The sequence below is a fragment of the Megalops cyprinoides genome, chromosome 25 (assembly GCF_013368585.1).
Source record: "Megalops cyprinoides isolate fMegCyp1 chromosome 25, fMegCyp1.pri, whole genome shotgun sequence".
Taxonomy (NCBI): domain Eukaryota; kingdom Metazoa; phylum Chordata; class Actinopteri; order Elopiformes; family Megalopidae; genus Megalops; species Megalops cyprinoides.
Window position 1 is genome coordinate 984571 of NC_050607.1, and position 18165 is coordinate 1002735.

Here is an 18165-nt window from a genome sequence, read left to right on the forward strand (position 1 = left end):
AGCAAAGACCTCATTTATATGGTAATAGCTGATGATTACAGGCAGCCATTCAGGCCTCTGAGTGCTGTGGGGCTCGGCGCGGTCCACACTGCAAGGCAATGGGAAGATTATATCCTACTAATTGTACATTAGGTGACAGGTTCAAAGCACTTCAACAGCCAGACTATTTAGTTTCATCTATCTATTATTTCGTTATCATCTCTTCAGGACAAAATAAAGCGATATTAACGGCATGAGGTTGCGCTGTCGTTGACAGCGGTGTGGCCGCCAGTTCGATCGCTCTCCAGCACAATGGATGAAAACCGGGCTCGTTCAGAGTGCAGAGCCTTCTGTGCAGCTCTATCCCCAGCTCTCCGGCACTCACCGCTGCGGTCAGAGGCCTCTGCAGCCCACCACACAGCCTCTCACTTGCCTGTGTTACTGTTAGCATTAACACACACTTGCATGCTTATGTTACTAAGAAATAATGAAGTTTATTATCGCTATTAGTAAGCATTAGCGTACATGCCACTGGTCAGTGACAGTGACAGTGTGGCTGTATCGCTGCACGAACCCCCTCCTGTTGTCCCCCACGAGCAGCGTGCATTCACACCTGGATTAATGCACAAATCTCCCTTTACTCTGGCTTATAAATCCATCTGCGTCTGAACATAAGAAGTAGCATCTGAGCACCGCTGCATAACACTGCATTTTGAATTATAACACTGAGAGAATTCAGATACTAAACCAGTGGCATTTTTATTCCTCAAACTCAAAAATACATAAAAGCTGCTTAAAAGTTGCCACTAATACACAAATTATTGTATATTAGAAGAGTCTTAAATCTTACTTAAATCACAGCACTGGAAAAAGCAAAAAATGTTTTTCTTTCATTCCACCAATGTTTTGAACCAGAAACAAAGTTTAATGTCTATAATAATGTCTGGCGGTCTGGTATATATTTGATTTTGAAGCCTGCAGGGCATCCAAAACTATACATTTTACCATTAGAAGAAAGAGCCTGAATCACTGTTGTATTCAATGCTGTAATTGTACTTTATAGCACTCACTTTTTATTTCTTCATGCATTACATGTAAACATAACTCCAGGTGACATCACCCATGAAATGTATTTCCCTCCATTTTTCATCTACATTAGTATCTAACACTGTACCTTGAGAATCCCTATTCAACAAAGCGTGAACTGAGGGTCATTATCAGAATATCCAAAGAACAGTCTGTATTAATGTATGATCAAATATGAGGTTAACTCTTTCCTACAGTGACACTGGAATGATGCATTAATAACGGCTTGGATGTGCTGCTGAGTGGGGCTGTCTTTGAAGTCCAGACTCTATGGGGGAGAGGTCGCAGACATGGGCACTCACAGGGGCAAGAGAGCAATAGGTTAGCAGATAAGAATGCTGCCCTGAGAGGGAAAGAGTTAACCAGGGCATTTTGTTCTCTTCCCAAAGCTTTTGCTCTGACATTTATTGCTGCGCTACGACTCAGTGATTAAAGGTGCTGTCAAGGACTTTATGGATCATCCACATGCTAATGCAAAATGCAGAAATAACCTTATCCAACACAAGCATCTCCCATTTTACTAATCAGGCTCCCATGTTTCTGACTGTGTTGTCCAGCAGATACAAAGAGGACACTTTATATGCAACTTAATGCAGGGAGAAGTGCAGACACAAAGCCAATCTGTTCCCCTGCTGCGGACTCCTAACCATCATCAAGCCCCTTGATCTGCGTTGTTTAAGGCTAATACCAATATTGTAAACAAGTTGATATCAGTCAAGATACTACTTTTTTATTTTTAATCTCATATTCACTTCGAATGAAAACGGGCATGACAGTAGACAAAGCAGTGACTCGCGGGGCTGATCTGAAGAATGTTAGTTTCCTTTTATAACCCATCATATGAAATAAAACTGAAAAAATTCACAATGGTTTGAAGCATATGAATTGACAGTGGTGAACAGGACTGGCGTGAAGACGGTGGAAGTTAAAATTGAGAACGTTACAGCCATCTTTGAACACCTGATGCATAACAGACACACAGAGTGAGTGAATTCTCTGCATCCGTTGAAATGTGCAGGTTTATTAATAGACTAAAGATATGGTCTAAGAGATTGTCACTCTAATGTTCATCCATTTATGAAACGGCACTTTGCAACAGACACAGCGCTGCAGAGAATCTCCTCACTCTAATAAAACCAACCAATTGGCAGAATTGATGGCATGACTGTCAGCCTGATAAATGTTAGCATTGGCCAGCTGAAAGACAGCCACTAGAATGGTGGCACTAGAAGAAGTGCTGGGAGCACCCATTAAAAATAAAAACAATTCCTGGCAACACTGGCATTCTTACCTGCCGATGGCCAATCTGTTGGTCGACCTCTGATCAACACTGGGCAAGACAATCAGTTTATTTCTGTAGGCAACTGAGCAGCAGGCTCAGCACTGCACGCTTGCAGCATGCCACCAACCCTGATTCAGCCGGCCGCCACAGCCGCCACCCCAGTGCAGACAGAGATGAGTTACCAGGCTGAGGCAGTGCAATTTCACATTTCCTGCTTAATTTTAGAAAACTCTGCCACAGACAGCTGTTCCGTGGTAATGCGTGTTTAGACTGGCACGCGTGTGGCTCCAGTCTCTGTGGCATGACGGAGCAGGACGTCCCAGAGGCAGGACAGCAGGGAGGGCCGCAGGTCTGACGCACTACACAGCGCCCAACAGCGCTGACAAACACGGCTAACAGACGGGTGCGCGCATTTAAGCAAGGCAGTGGCAGCCCTTCAGGCAGCAGCCGGAGTCCAGACTACGATTAGACGAGAGAACAGCTTCCAAATCAGGCTGCTCGGCATCACCTCTGTCCTGAGACACAAAGGACTCCTTCAGAGCAGCTGCATTGTATCGCAGTCAAAAACAATGCCGCATGCAGGAGGGTGGCCTGGTTGCCATGGTTACTAAAGGTCCCTGCTTTACTGAACTCAGTCTAATCAATAAAACGTATTTAAGACATATCTTCTCCTGGCAACCTAATCCCACCCCCACTCCCCTCACCTTTCCTCATTAATACTGGGTGGATATCGTTTTACTTTGCAGATGGCGAAGAAGCCAGAGTGGAAAGCACAGTGACGAGCTGTCAGTTATCCGAGGCGGGCGCCTGGTGGTCACTCTCTCTCCCTCTCCATCATCCTTCAAAGAATCTTTCAATTATTAAAACTTATTTAACCGGATGAAACCCGAGCCGTGCTGGACTCCAGCGGTCCCGTCCTTTATTGGAGCTCCACAGAGCAGTGCTCCTCAGCAGAGGCGACCCGCGGGAGAGGAGGGGGGGCCCAGACGTGCCGCAGAATTAATTAGATAAGAGAGAATTTAGACAGATAGCGTTACCACGCAACGCCAACTTCCCAACGCAATTACACCCATTTGGTGTCTTTTCAGCTTGGCTTTTCATGTTCAACACAAACTATTGAGCACTCTTGTCATGTCAGGCGCAGCCTCGGTCAGGAGCGGATCCCTGGCCGTTATGCTTCTTATCCTTTTTGTCACCACTTTGGCATCATTACAAAAGGTGAGGCTATAAAAGCGATCAGCACGTTTCATTATTTCTCAACGTCACTGTTAGTCTCTAACGCATGTGTGTTACGCACGGCCTTAGGGTTTGGTCAGAAAAGCTAACAGAGCAAAAGCAAAAGAAACAGCAGGTCTCCGGCGTGTGGCGCTCAGCAGCTGTGCGGAGTGCTGCTCTTCACTTTCCTGTCTCAGTAGCGAACAGCAAGGGCTCCTTCTGTGCTTTAACGGAACGGCCGCTCTGACCAACTCTGGGCGGGAGTCTCTGCACAGGGCTGCTGTGAAATAACCCCCCACAAAACCCAAATGAGGAAAAAGAGTAAAAGGCCAGTATTATACACTAATGCTGGGGGGATGTGTGCTGAAGCCCACAGAGAGTCAGCTGAGCCAGGGGTCCACGACATGGCAACTGTTACATCTGACCCTTTCTTCTGTGCTCAGGTCTACACTCTACAGACTGGCACATGAGACTTTGGTTGATTGCATCATAATGTTCTGGACCCCTTAAATTGAAAATAGCTGGTTGGACTATGGCATAAAATGGCAGTTTTTCCACATGAGAAGGTGTTGTCTCCACATATTTGATGCCTGTTTCATAAAGTTTGCCTTACTGTGCACTTTGGCCCAAAGAATGGGTATTATATTGAATGTCTGGTAGGGATGGGGCAATCACCTCTACTGACACATGCACAGTAATCAGAGGCTATCTGAACACAGAAATGCAGACAGAGAGCATCCCATCTCTCCTTCCTGCAGTGGCCGTGTGTCGCCTTGGCGTGGGCAGTGCTGTCAGAAGTGGGATGGCCTGCCGCGTGGCCATCGGCGTGCCCAGTGTGTGAGCCGTATGAGGGACCCCCAGGTTAGGTTGACCCCGGTGTGAGGGACCCCAGAGATGAGTGAAGCACCAGTGAGTGGGGCACCCTGGGATGGGAGAAGTACGGCGGGGGAATGTGCGAGGTACACCTCTGTGTGTGAAGCGCATGGGAGCGCTTCCTAAAGGGGAGGGCAGTGTGACGGAGTGCCGTCACTACGGTTGAGTATACGCTCTGACTGCCATGCCAACGAGCCTGGCTCTCTGGCGTTGCAGTCAAGCTGCAGGTTTGGTACCCCGTAGGCCCGGGTTCGAGGCCGGGTGGGGTGACTGCTCCCACCCTTCGGTACACGTCTCATCCCACTGGGCCCACAGTTCCCCTTCTCCCACACTGTGGCTGTCACAGGGCCCCCCTGCCACACACCACTGTGCCACTATAACTGCACCTGCATTCCACGTCTACACAGGGTAACCCTGATCAGCTCCTCTGCCTCAGCTGTTAGCGCTAACCCTAGCCCATAGTGCCTCAGTTCTGTCAAGTACCAAAATGTTCAAAGAGGATCGGCCCTTAACTTCATTATCAGATGCCATTAGGGCCGGGGGAGAAGCGTTCCACATTTTTATCACCACCACCTGAGACCTTTTTCATCCTCTCAAGAGCAACATTCATAACATTTTCTGCAAGCAAACAGAAGGTGTTTTCAACATCTCAAGGAAGAGTGCCACAACAAATAGCTCTCAGTTGATGGATAATTAGCACCAGAATTAGCAGAGTGCTGAAGAGCTGTCAGCTAATGAGCGAAGTGGCTCAGAATGCAAGTGAAAGCAAAGCTGGAAGTTTCTAAAAGGCACAGTGAGAAAGTGAACGCAGAGAGTATAACCTCCGTGTTTGAGGAGACATCCCACTGCCTCAGAATTAATGCGCTAAAGTGTGTTGCTATGGCGACAGCCTCAGAGCTTTGAAGCACTCACCTCACTGACTACACATAATGTCAACCCTCATCTTGTCATTTTTCTTATACAGAGAACCCATTAAACTCCAATTTACCAATGCTGCCTTAACAACAGTAATACTTCTTTTAGGGGCTGCATTTTTTTCATATTGCTGTAATTGTCCACTGAGTTTTAATAGGATTTGTATTAAAAATAGCTCACAAATGTTTTGGTTAATTTCATTTAAAATGGATGTGTCGTGAAGTATTGAAGAATAATCTTAGAGGTTTAAGGAGGGATAAAATATGATGAGAAAAAAGGATAAGAAGATTGTCATTAAGTTTTCAGTTTCCACAAAATCTGAGCACAAACACTTCAAAATGCCTTTTAGCACCATAACTAGTTTTCTTTCCATGCAAATCACTTTGTAGGGTGTAATATTGTGTGTGTATGTGTGTGTGTGCACACAAATCTGAATAGACTGCATTAACGACTGTGTGCGGTTTGATTTATGCTATTAGCTACTCTTCATAGTTTGTGCCCTCTTCCATCGTTTAAATGTAAACCAAGAGCACTGGAAAAATGCCTTTTTGCTTGACAGACAATGGAAGGATATCGCTGTCCAACTCCAAATTCAGATACCTTCTGCCCTTAGCAACTGACCCTAGATCAGAATAAGAATTTTACACTGTGTGGTCAGGGGTAGGATTGGGGGTAGGCAAGCTGATCCTAGACATTTTTGGCAAAGGCAGACATAATCTGGGTATTCCCAACAAACACAGAGCTCTGAAAACATGGCCACACTGCCAAGTATGAAACTTCACATTTGCACACAATCTTTTTCAAATAAAAACAACATTTACTGTAGTGAGTCAGTTTGCTGCCATTATCACACTCACACTCGCACGTGTCACACATGCACATGCGTGCCTGCGCATACACACACACACACATCATCATCATCACACACAATATTACACACACCAATACACCAACACACACACACACACACACACACACACACCATCATCATCACACACACGCACACACCATCATCATCACACACACAATATTACACACATCAATACACCATCAAACACACACACACACACACACACACATCATCATCACACACACACATATACACCATCAAACACACACACACACACACACACACACACCATCATCATCACACACACAATATTACACACACCAATACACCATCAAACACACACACACATCATCATCATCACACACAATATTACACACACCAATACACCAACACACACACACACACACACACACACACACCATCATCATCACACACACGCACACACCATCATCATCACACACACAATATTACACACATCAATACACCATCAAACACACACACACACACACACATCATCATCACACACACACATATACACCATCAAAAACACACACACACACACACACACACACACACCATCATCATCACACACACAATATTACACACACCAATACACCATCAAACACACACACACACGCACAAACACACACCATCATCATCACACACACAATATTACACACATCAATACACCATCAAACACACACACACACACACACACACCATCATCATCACACACACAATATTACACACATATACACCATCAAACACACACACACACACACACACACACACACACCATCATCATCACACACAATATTACACACACCAATACACCATCAAACACACACACACACACACGCACACGCACACACACACCATCATCATCACACACACAATATTACACACATCAATACACCATCAAACACACACACACACACACACACACACACATCATCATCACACACACACATATACACCATCAAACACACACACACACACACACACACACACACGCACACACGCCATCACACAACGGGAGAGCTGTGCCTTCATCACTATAATATGCGGTACATCACACATTCCTGTGGTAGATGGAAGCACATCAGCAGGGGGCTCTGAGCATTTTATTCTGACAACAAACCAGCAAATATCAGGATAAGCAGAGTAAATTTACACTCGGCTCCTGGCTCGACACAGTGTCCTCTCTGGTTCCGCTGAAACAGTCCGCGCTGAATTCCCACTGCTGCTAATAAGAGCGCTCTCCCTCCTCCAGGCCAGTCTGAAACTGTTCGCACTGCTGCCTTCAATCTCTCAGGGAGGGGACGCTGCTAATGTCAGGGAGTGGACAGGACACCTCTGCATGTCCTGTTCCACTGACATAACAGCACCACCTGCTCCTTAACAGTAACTGCTTTGGAACTGCAGAAATACCTCTGAACAATGCTGCTTCCCACTTGCCTCTCATTCGGTCCTCCATATAAAAGTGACATGAGAGAAGAAAACTGAAGGCCCAGTATACACTTTTCTGTTTTGAGGATTGGGAGCTAAGAAGACTATTAGCATGGCATACACTGTTCAGGGTGTTAATGGCTCTGTGGAACAGCATGGGGTGCAGAGATACTGCCCTGAAGAGAGGCCGGATGAGGGCCAGGCTGGAGCATCTGGCATGTTTGTTATTGCTACAAAGTTTGATAAAGGAGAACAGGGGTTTGACTTTTTTCCTAAGCAGAAAGGAGAACTCTTATTGTTTAAGCACTGTGTGTTGAGTGTGATGGGTGAGAGCAGCACTCCTGGCAGCTCCTGCTGATTTGAGCCTTCTCTCTGCTGTTAGTCCACCCCTCCTCTCATTCCAGAGAGTACCTTACTGATGAGGCTCTTTGGCATGTGTTTCAAGCTGTGCTTTACATTACAGGTTTGCAGCCTTTCACAGCACTTTAAAGCTGTCGGTCTGTAGGTACACACAAACCTCACTCATCATGTGCCTCATTCGATGGGACATACACATTTGGTCAAATCTAAACAGATTAATTTGTCTCTTTTGACTTTTGACATGTAATGGTATCGTTCAATGAAAAACATCACAAGGAAATGTCTAATATAATGGAATAATTATTTATGCACCGTAACTGTAATAAAATACCACAATTAAAACTCTAATATGTTATATCACATTACTAGCAAATGCAATAAACCTGCAGTTAGACCAGGGGATTATTGAAGAAGCATGCTACCCCTACACAGTGGAGACGTTTGAACATCTGACACTCTGCTGCTTAACGGCTTTTACAAGGTTTTATATCTCTGTGCAAGACAATCTCTAAGCCTTCCCACTAAACCATCCCTGTTATTATTCTAGCTTTACACTGTGAGGAGCAATATGAGGCTGGCACTGATTTCCCAGGGAAAGTGCACAATGCAGGTAACACCAAAGGCTGCATTACAATGCTTCATACTTTCACTGCTTTAAAATGCTTCAAATGCTTCATGGGTTCATTGTCCAAGGGTTTTCTCAGAGAGCAAGTTTAGTTGCACTTCAATGGAAAAAAAATATCCATAAAATGCAACTTCTCACTCATATTGTAGTGATGGAATCAGATATATTTTTCTGCCCTATTTTTTATGCCCTAATATTTCTAATGCAAAATATAACAGAAGTATTAAAAGAAAGTTCTTGACGTATGCAATAGTTTTCTGATAACTACACCTGGTGTGCAAAGTGATGTAGAGTCTCTGAGAATCAGCACCATCCCAAGGCAGGATGGGAAAGTGGGAGGGAGCAGCACTCGGGCTGGTTCTGCGCTCTGTAGGACTCGCTGCGGCTGGTTTCACCCGTCAGTCGCGGGCCCAGATTGAGCCTGGCAGGGTCTGGTGGGAGGAGCACGCTGACGGGGGGCCAGGGAATACTCTGATCTGATTGGCTGGGGCTTTGGTGTCGGGGGGGTGCAGATACGGGGCCGCAGTGGCCCCGCCAGCAGATGGAGCTTCACCTTTGGGGAATCGGGGGGGTGAGTCTGGCATATGCGTGCCACACCTGGCCCCTTTCAAAGGCCCGGCGCGGGGCCCTGGCGAGCGCCTGCTCCTGCAGGACCCCTCCAGCTGTCCGGGCCGAGCCCGACTGCTGTCCCACCGCGGCGCTCCCCGGGCGGGGCCCATTGTCTAAGATCCCCTGCCAGCAGGGTCTCCAGCAGCTGGCCAGCCAGCACACCAAACGCAGCGAGCAGGGCCCCGTTCCAGCAGCCTTCACTTCAATGTGCAAATGCTTTCAGCACCCGTCTGTGTGTCGAAGCCCTCTCTACCTGCTCAAAGCAAGCCTGCTGCCGCTGCCAGCGCCGCCCCACAGATGCTGTCCTCTGGAGCTGCTTACACAGCTGCAGAACGGAGCGAATAAACGCCTCTCTCTGTGCAGGCAGGCAGTCGTAATGCAATTATTCAGAGGTTTCAAGGACTATCAGTGGGAAAGGGAAAAACGAACATTACTAAGTGTTGTCAAACAGCCGTGAGAAACTGCCAGCCTGTTGGCAGGGTCACCACCGCGTACCAGCCAGTCCCTGAAAGGGACGATGGGTTTACTGCAGCCGCCCAGAGGTCCCAACCTGTCCTGGCTGCTCTCAGCACAGTCACCAAGTCACCCTTTGGCCCCGTAGCAGGGTGGATGTTAAAGCTGCTGACAGAAAGGTCCTTTTAATGAGGAAGGATCACATGTAAGAAGCACAGAGGAGAGCGTCACACTCCCTCTGTCCGTCACTCTTGCTTGAGGCCTGGGGAACACACAGACTCCCACTTCCTTCTCCTCAGCCAGGCTTTCAGCCCAGGCTTTGTATTGAATTTGTCTGTGTCCAAACCTTTGGTGTGAGAGGATTTCACCCACCTGCACATGCCCTCTAACGAGGCTAGGAGACAGAACACACTGTGCCTAGTGCGGTCTCTCAGGAATTATGTAACTCACATAAAGGGTATGAGAAACACTGACCATCTCTCGCTGTGTTAGAGATAAACGAGGTAGCCGCATGCTGTGAGAGCAGATCTGGGCTTGGTGGCCCGCTCTTCTGGGGGTGTGGCTACATCCTGGGCCCGGCTCCAGGGAGAGGGTAACTGCACAGGGGCAGCGGGCTCCCATGCTGGGCCTCCCTGCACGGTATTCTGCCTCTGAAACGTGGGGGGGGGGGCTGGAGAGCCTTCCTGCAGTCTTTGCCCCTGGCTCTGATAGCTCCAGTACTGTTCTACAAACTACTGGGGGTCTTTTTGTTCAGAGGTAGCCGAGCCCTATGGTCCACATATGACACCAGCCAACATGCCATCTGCCAGCTGAGACAGGCCCACAGCAGCAGCTCACACCAGCTTGTTCCGCCGGGGACTTGGGCTGTGTGGGTTGGCCAGGGTTCCCACGTTTTCCTGCAGCAGCACCTATGACAGCTCATGAGGCACCTGCAAAGTGCCCCAGTGGCAACAGGGGAGAGGCCCATCCTCCAAGGGGCATCTTCCCTGCTGCACCAGCACAAGGGCTGTGCCAACAGGCAAGTTTGATGCAACATGATTAGGTATTGCAAATTAGGAAGAATTGATTAAGGATCTATTAACAATCTTGTTATGTGACATTGGACCAATTTTGGCATGACTCTCTCATATATTCTTGAAAGCTGGCACATACTTTCATCTTGTGAAGTTTCAAACATATTAAACATTTGTAATCCAAATCGCACACAATTGCTGAGATGTGGCTACAGACTAATGGAATTTCTAATCACTTCTGTGCCTAACCAGGCATTCTTTAAGATGTAGTAAATTTTGATATCCATAATATGTCACATTAAAGCTAATACCCAGATACATTATTGGCCTTTTAGGTTTGTTCAGAATTCAAGTGTATTTATTTTAATAAATAAAATGCAAAGTTATCATTATGAATATTTAAAAAACATCTTTGACTCAGTCGGAAATGTGGATATGATTTTATACAGACGGTTTCAATGAGCACAGCATATTTCAGAGTGAGTTCTTTCAGTTCAACATGTATTGACCATACAATGATGGTTGGGGGGTTTTGAAGGCTGTTCAACAAAAACAATTTCACATACAATCACATAATGAACCTTAAGAAAAAAAATGAAGATCCACTGGTATTAATTGTGCTCATTCTTACATCGTATAGCTTCACAGCAAAAGGCAAATGTGCCAAAGCTTTTCTCAATTAGTAGCACACCTCTCCACACTTGTGAAATTCCAGTCGAGCAAAAAGATCAGAGAAATCACAGCTGGTGGCACCGCGTGGATGCTTCAGCCACCCTCTCCTGACAGTCACAAATGCACCAATTTGGAAGATTTCTGACCTGCAGCTGGTGTCAGCCCTGCTCCAACACATTCCTCAATGGCTGCAGTGCAGTGTATTATCAGTCAACATACTATGTCTCCCTCTAGTGGTAACTTGCTAAGCCATACCTGCCCATTTTTACCTACAACATATTATTTTAACAAATCTACACCATCTTAAAGTTAATTCTCACAGGAACCAGTTTGTGCAAATTTGCATTTAAAGATGGTGTTTTGCTGTCATTAGCTTAGACAGGACCATTTTTTTCTATTTGCTTCCAAGAAAATCTTGGCTAATTCATTTGAATTGATTATTGTTTCGCTTTCCATCCACCCACAATAAAATATAAATAGATATGATAAACTTTCACAAAGAGAGAAGTTTCATAACACAAAACCTAAACACCAGCCTCACTCAATGCAATGTGTTGTCTGTTTTTCCATTCTGTTTTACAGTGCACCATTTCTCTGTAAGTGCTCCCAGTCCTTTATGAGGTGTGTTTAGGGCTGTGTTTTTGACTCAAATGTGAGAGATTGCTTGCTTTTTACTGATTGATAAAACCATTCTCACATTCATAAGGTGGGACCAGGTGGCCAGTCCAGGTAGACACCATGTGGACAGCATCATTATGTTCACACTTCTGTCCTTCCAGTGAAAGGATGATGAACACAGTCTAATCCAAGTGCCTCCTTTTTAAATACTCCTAAACATCTTTTCCAAGAAAATGGGGATACCTCCCTGAGGAAGCAATAATATGCACTTACCCACTAGTCATTGATTCCGCTCTCCCCCCAGACAAGATTCCACTACAACCTAAAAAAAACCCCATGAGTAAAGTCTGGCAAAGAGATAGATAACCTCCCAAATACAGTCTGAAATTTCATACACTTAAATATTCTACCTTAAATATTCTACCAGCTACCTACGCAACCTGATACTGTTTGTGAGCCGTAGATTATAGAGTAGTGAAATAATATATAATATAGCAATATATCGGTTTTCAAATAGGGGTGTAACAATACACTCAGCTGACTGTCCAGTTTGATATTACCACTGTACTTTGAGAAAGATTTTAATGAAAAAAAAAAGGCTGAACAAGATTCTCTTTCCTGAGGTATAAAAGGCGCAAAACAATGCTTTCGAAACATCTTGTTAAAATTGTAAAGAAAGATATTATTTTAAGTACAGATCATGGAATCTTCTGTTATGAAGATAAGAAAATTAATTTCAAATAAATGACATGAAGTCAGCTTGTAACAGCAGATGCCCACACGCAGTGCTTTCAGTGCAAGCCATAAAGTATGACTGAACAAGTTTACCTGTTTTTTGCGCCCTCTGCTGTTCACACAGTATAATTAAACCCGGCGCATGTTGTGTGTCTGTAGAGATCAGTATAAACCTGGGCAAATATATTCCACGGAGGGCAACACAGAGATTTCGCAAAGGGAAGGTGGGAAAGTCTTTACCTTGGGGAAAAGTTTTTATCTTCAGTTCGCCTCGTCACAGCGTGTCTCGACAGCGAACCCTGTTCATAGACGCATTTTTCGTTGGGGAAAAGACTTCCCATTGTCAGACAAACTCTCCCTCAGAGAGCGGCCTGCCGCTTTTCGCTGCTTTTCGCCGCTTTTCGCCGCTTTTCCGCCTCTCGCTGGCCGTTATCCTGTGAGAAAGGTCTTCTCCTCAGACGCCATGGCCGCGTATTTATTAGCAGTTTGCTCTCACAGTGAGGACGCACATTGTACTCGGTTAAAACTACTTAGCTTTCTTTGAAAACTAAATACACGTTTACCTGACATTTCAGTACAGAAATTTTATTACCTTCCTTAGGTAAACACCGTGCCCTGGCTGTCATCTTCTCTTTTTTGATATTGTCATCTGGCCGCCTTCGTTACCGGGCAGGTCGGTGTGAGCAGCAGTTCCTCAGCTGTCATTAGGCGCACGTGCAGAGCTGCTGCTGAAAGCACAGCAAAGCAAAGCAACGCGTGGTGGCAACACACTTTACAAAACAAAAGCGTGTGGCGCTGCTTTAAGTGAAATGGCTAATTGGTGATCACGACTAAAACTTTTATTTTGAAATATGCAAACTGTCCGGATGTCAGCGCAGTAGGAAGTAAATCTAAAGTGGTCCAGGTCTGGATTAGGAGAAGCATCATGTAGCTGATATCGCGAATCATTCTTCAGCTCCACCATGTCTATTGTCACGTTTTATTATTGCCACAAATCCTTTCACGATACTTCGTTACACCCCTACTCTCGAACATATGTTGTTTACCGAAATGAAGAGACGTGGTGTATGACACCGAACTAATAAAGGAACACAAGTAACCTTGTACCTTGTGTCATTTTGTGTTACACTGCAGTCCTGCCCCGATGATTCCACATTAAAATTACAGTCAAATTCACAATGAAATTGCTGCACAAATGCAACTAATTTTAAAAAGTGACAGCCTCAGTGCCATGTATCTATAGCTCAAAATCAATAAAAGTGAAGTCAGCTACAGTCAGTTCATTGTTTTAGAAAAGACTAGGGTTTTAAGCCTTTCATAAAGATTTCACACTGTATAATTCCACAAAGATATTTGTTGATTGGTGGCTGATAATTTTCTGTACACTGATTTTCTGTGACAAAGATTTTTTTTTTTCCTGTCAAGACATTCTCCCATTAAGAGTTTGTGTTTAATTTCATCCACTTCCCAAACAGAACCCCCTGCAAAGTGTGTACAGTCTTCTCACAAAGGGAATCTTATCTCAGTCAGCCGTGCTGCTCTGTTTGAGCAGCGGGGAAAGCCAGGTGGAAAGAGGATGAGTGTGAAGATGGGAGGGAGTCCAGAGAGAGAGATGGGGGGGGGGGGGGGGGAGATGGAGAGACAAAGCAGAGAAATGGAACAGGTGGTCACCAAGGCTACACTGTACAGGCGTGCTGGAGGAGAGAGGAGGAGAGGGAATCCCAGGAGGAGCAGGGAAAAGTGCAGAGGAGGTGACTGAAGGAAAGAGAGTACATGGAGGTAGAGACGGGAAGATGGAGAAAGCATGGGGAAAAGAATGGGAGTCAAAGAAGCAAGAGGGGGAGATGATGGAGGAGCAGAAGACGGCTGAGTAACGCTGTGTATGGTGTATGGTTGTTGAAGGGTACTCTTTTATTTTGGGGCAAACACTTTATTTTAAGTACTCCCAGGCGTTTTTGCAGTCATAACCGTTTATTTTAGGTTGTGCCACTGGGTGGAAACATAGAAACGGAACATGATGAAGCCTGTGCCTCACTTCCTCCTCCGCGGAGAGGAAGAACAAGTCTGAGAATAAGTGACGAGCAGACCTCCTGTGTCTTTATATCCCCTGTTCCTCTCAGGTTTCCAACGTTCAGAACCATTTAATGTTTATGGAATTATTGAGGGAATATATTTATCTCATTTATAAGACGTTTTACCAGCCAGGGGTTAATGTAAATATGTTTTTAAGTCCGCTAATTTATGTTGACATTGTTTGTGTCATATATTTTTATGGGACAATATGGTGTAAAATTGTTGACTGAAAGTCTCACCTTTAAAGTTTTCTTTTTTATAAATGTATTGGCCCCATAATTAACACAGAGCTCCACCTGTGTTTCATAAGGTCTTATGACACTGAGTGAGCTGAATATTAACCAAGATAATATATGGGTTGTTAAGCTAACTGATATATCCTTATTACCGTTAGCCTGCATGGTGACCTGTGAGGCTGATGGCTATATATTAGCAAGTTATGTGTTCTGTATTTCCAAAATCATGTTTATATTGTTACATTTTATATGATAGATATATAGAACAGGCATCCTCAAGGCATCAAGAGGGCGGTGTTATGTTGCTTTCAGTGCTGCCACTAGCTGGCTGTGGGAGAGCGTGTGGCGATTTGTGTGACCTGGGAGGGTGAGAACACAAGAGTGTGTGTGAACTCATGCCTCTCTGATACATTCCGTTTATCTGGGACATAGTAACACACAGGAAAACACATTCACAGGACACACCCGACCTTTTGAGTAAGCCGATATGGTGCAAGTTTTCAGCCTGAAAATGACCAAAAGTCAGACCAGTCATACCTGCGTCCAGCACATCCATGTCAATGAATACATAGGAATAACTGTAGCCATTATGACATTAGATATAAGAATGAAGAAAAATATTTATAATAGAAGACAGGAGGGAAATAAGAAAATAATTCAGCTACTGGTTAAGTGATTTGTAGTTTGCTGTTTACCTGCTCCTTCCCTCTACATTTGCATTTAAACTACAAGAATCAGAAACACAGGATTGGGGGGGGGCTGTCCTGGCTCCACCTCCCAGGCACACCCGTTCACTGCAGGTGCTTCCAGTGGTCAGATAGGTGAGCAGTGGTCAGGCAGGTGAGCAGGGTGCTGAAGGCTGACATCTCTCTTGGCTTCTTACAGCAGTGTATGTAGGAGCAGACTCAGTGCTAACACAATAGGTGTGTTTGTCTCTATCGTCAAACTCACTGGTAGCGTAGGCTTGGGGCCCTCTCACAGCCAGGGTAGCAGAAGGTGAATTAGGGTGAGTGCAGACCATGTTGCCTTTTGTGGGAATGTTAAGACATTGTGCAGTGTTATTGCTACAAACACTATACTATACCTCAGCTAGTGAAAGGACCTTTTACAGACAAGCCATGAATTTCAGATAGCTACTCTGAGGGTAAATAAAAATAAAGCTCCAAATGATGATAACAGCGTTACTCTGCACAGCCACAGAATCTCACGTATTCTCAGGCTTTATGTGTCTGGGATGACCACTCTAGTGTGCAACTGAAGCTGTTGTACTTTCTGTGGCCATTTCCAAATCCTGACTTTATTCCTACAAACTTTAAACAGTTTCCTTAGGGTTATGAAACATCATATGCTATAAATCAGTTACTTTAACACAAAGAGCAGCATCCGACAGGCAGTTATTTTGTCTAATTATGAAGGAGCTAGGGTAGCTTCCCCATTGCCTGTACAGTATGTTGATCTCAATAATGAACTGAACATGGCTTCCATTTCTCCACTAGATGGTGCCATTTACACATCCCCAGGCGTAACAGGTGGTTTTTCGTTAAATAATCTTCATATTACTCTTGATAACAGGCTAATATTTCTATGTTAGGGTGAGATTATCAGTGGGCGCAGGAGTACTAAGTCTGTTTGTGGTGTGTGTGTGTCATCATACTGCTGACGCAGCATTCTCTCCAAAGAAGCCTATGCGGGTTCTGTGGGAGAATGAAGACACAGGGTAAGCTTTTGGTTGGACAAGCAATGCATTAACAGCTCAGCACCAACTTGTTACGTGCAACTAAATACTTTGCCTGGGATTTGTCAAAATGGCCCCAAACACACCACATTCAAGCTGTAAGAAAATATCATTCAAAACTACTTAATACCTGAATTAAGGAATCTTAAGCAGCTATTTGACACGCATGGCAAAGCAAAGTATTTTATATACTTGTGGGTCAGAAGTTTCAAATATTTTAAAGCATTTTTTGGGAAGACAATGTAACTGTACATGCTTGTATAATGCATGTAAAATTTCACACATCGAACAAACTTTACTTCCTGTGTCGGCAGTATCATCTCAGATGTTGGAAAGTGAGTTTCAGACAAATGTGAAACTGACCTGCAAAGTGATGGCTTAGAGGAGCAGGTGTAGAGCATGTAGGCAAGTAGCCCCACAGGCTCATGGGAGGTGAAGTCCAGTAATGGTGCAAATGCATTAAATCATTCCTAGTTTGGGACTTCAGTTCCCATTAGTAGCATTAACTCACCTCCTTTTAAAGAGCTTTAGGATGAAAACAGGACATATTGTAGCCCTTTCTGTGGTTTCCTCTTTTTAAAAACTATTCCTGTTACACAAAATTAGATTTTTAACAGAAACACAAAAATGACCATACTCGACTTTTAAACTGACAGAAGTTAGGGTTGGAGTTGCATCGCCTAAGTAGGCGAGAATAGTATGAATATTAGCCCAGGCTGGGGCTAGTGTGCAGTACACCTCAGTAGACCTGGCGTTTTTGGCCTTGGGATTATACGTCCTTGCAAGCCCAGTGTCTTTCTTGCTTTCTATGCACCCTCCAACACTCTGCCCAACACATTCCAGAGCCCAAACGGTGCTTTTAAAGCATGAACTCACAGGTGTGACAGGAAACATTAAAGAAACCAGCAATGATGCTTTTTTTTTTACAGTCTTTATATTTTACTTCCACTGGTGTGCTTCTCCTCTACGAAGACAAACACACCAATGTGTCCCATGTCCCCACAAGAAACTGTAAAATACACTTTCACCCCGATAAAAGAAGAAGGAGAAAACAACCTGCCCAATTTCAACAAACTTAAAATGTTTTGCTCTGTACTCAACACATCTGTCACTGAACTCAGCCCTGTATTTGCTCAGGGTGGCCACAACACCCTGAATAAGGCATACGTTAAAAATCCCAACACCAAAATCATGAGTGGAGAGAACCTCTCACTCGAGCGGAAAATATGAATGACACAAAAAGGAATGTATAACCAATCTAATCGTATTTCCGACATTTCCTTACATAAAAAAAAAGTTGATCAATAGATTTCGTAAGACCGGGAGGTCAGAGTCTGAGACGCGGGTGGAGCAGAAAGCCAGCGCTGCCGTGGCTGCTGGTCCGCTG